General features: G+C 34.1%; 1 protein-coding gene across 1 annotated transcript in view; it reads left to right on the top strand.

Annotated features, from left to right (window-relative positions):
- METAP1D (methionyl aminopeptidase type 1D (mitochondrial)) overlaps positions 1-2390 on the top strand; it is a 32517-nt gene that overhangs the window by 18125 nt on the left and 12002 nt on the right. The gene's annotated exons all lie outside the window — the stretch shown is intronic.

Raw genomic sequence — 2390 nt, 5'->3', positions numbered from 1 at the left:
TGAGTGGGGCCTGTCATTATCTTACTCTGTCATTAGAGGCTACATTGGCCTGTGTGTGTCAGTCTATTTGGACAGCAACTCTTTTGCTAGCAGTGTTCCCTACATTTATTAAAATCCCTGAAGGTAGTGTTGTGTTCCATTTCTGGTATAAAAGCCCTGAACCTTTTGCGCAGAAACAGAAATAGTGTGATATAATTGTGACTTAATATTTCCAGAGAATGGTCAATTATAGCTATTTAAATAAACACTGACTGGATTTTCTTAGGAGCAAGAAAGTACGGAAACTGTAAACCTAATTCTAGTTTCATTTATGAAAAAAAAAATGATTTGTCTTTTGCAGAAGCTTTTTTCTTTGTACTGTGCATGTTTTTATTTTCCCAAAGTGCCGTTTATTTCTAATGTGAACATAGACATCTTTTGAATCCCACCGTTATTTTGCAATAATATGTCACATACAAGGGAGTAACATCTCATGAAAACAAGCTTTTTTAATCATTAAAGAAACTCTTGGTAACTTGATACTATTTTCCGTGGGCCCAGATTTCATACTGGCAGAAATGAAGACATCTCCAGCAGACCTACCTCTGAGCATGAGATTCAAGCTTTCTAAAATATTTTTTCTATTAAAATTAGGGTCAGTGACCTTTTTCCCATGGTATACTCACGTGTGATCCAGAACTGGGTTGGGTTGGGTTTGGTTTGGTTTTTTAATCTTTCTAAATTCTTCCCCATTGCCATACTTTTAATTGTAGAATTCTGACTATCAGGTTTACACAGTGCAATCTATCATTTTTACAGTGTATTTTTGACCTACATTTTTACTTTGGTGAACTGGTGTAGCTTTGCTCATTTTATTAGACTAAATCAGTTTGCAACAGCTACGGATTTAACACCTGATTTCTTTGTATCTCATTAAGGTTCATTTTATTTTTTTGTTTTATCTGTCATGATAATAATGATGCCTTAGATTAAAAAAAGTGTAGATTCGTACCGCAGATACTTTCCATGATAAACTAAACAAAACATTTTTATATTAACGTGGTGTACATATCTTATCCACTTTGCTTTACAAATAACGACTGACTAAACGTTACTGGTCTTCTTGAAGACATATTTTTATTTGTTTTCTGTTTACCCTCATAAAATAAAATAAATCTTGACATTTCTGTGAATGTGAAGATTCCTGCAAGGATGGGAATTGCTGATTATCTTTGTAAGATTTTTTTTTTTATCATTTAAAACTGAACTGTGCTGTGTTTGATCACTGCTCAGTTCCAAAATAGCTGAGGAAAAAATACTACTTTTCAGCGTTGCTAATTGATCTTTTAGCTTATTTTTAATGAGCAAAACTGGAGCATTTCGCAGGTGGACAGAATAAAAATCAAAGTAAATATTGCACAACAAATCATTTATAATTGTGTACAAGTTCTATAGAATGATTAAATAATATTCTGGTTATTAAATGTAGACACTTCACACTATGTACAAATTATTTGAAGAAAAAATCCATTTTTGCACAATTAAGATGGTAGATTAAATACATAGATTAACAAATTTTATTGGCTTGAGTCATGTAGCCTTTAAAATACGTTTTAGTGTAGAAACAATAGCATTATCCATCACTGAATCCTCAACATAGTGCAATTTTCAACCAGCCATTACCAGGTTAATGTTTCTTACAACTTGGTTCTTTCATTGACTTTTAAGGAATTAGTGTATTACTGTTGCTGTGGTTGTAGTTTATTAACATCAAAAATATGTAATTGAACTTGATGGGCTGCAGTAAATATTATTATTATTTTTAAGCTCTCCTATGTTTTAAATCTGTATTTGTTTTTCCAGGATGATGATGTTTAATGCTGGGGTTTTGTGTGTTGTACTTGCTAGAGCTAAAAATAAATTAGTTCAGTTTAAATATGAACTGGCTAGATTAAAACCTGCCCAATGGGCATTAAATTTAAAAAAAAAAAATATTTAATGGCAGTCTGGACTGGCAGAGGAAGGTGTAGAGCAGGAGATCGCAGCCGCTCTCCGCCGGAGTGGTGGCAACATGGTTGGGCCCTTGCTGGTGCTCACCTTTCTTTAAGAAACCCTCGCTCCTAACTGCCTGCATTTTCTTCGCATCTCAGCCTGAACACAAACCTGGCCTTGGGATAAGCTGTCTGTAGCCAATTTTCTTTTTTTTTTCCTTTTTTTTCTTTTTTTTTTTTTAGTTTGGAATCGGCCAAAAAGAATGTGAGTCTGTCTTTCACAAATAGCTTGCCAGTGGCAAAAGTTCAGTGCTTCGAGCTTCGTGAGTTATTAGTCCTAGAAAGAGAGTTGCCCCCTGTTCAGGGGAAGAAAATGTTTTAGAAGATCAAAACTGTGCACCATTACAATTTGTCTTTCTT

Source organism: Pygoscelis adeliae, unplaced genomic scaffold (assembly GCF_000699105.1).
Source record: "Pygoscelis adeliae isolate BGI_AS28 unplaced genomic scaffold, ASM69910v1 Scaffold160, whole genome shotgun sequence".
NCBI lineage: Eukaryota > Metazoa > Chordata > Aves > Sphenisciformes > Spheniscidae > Pygoscelis > Pygoscelis adeliae.
This window is presented reverse-complemented; position numbering and strand designations above follow the sequence as displayed.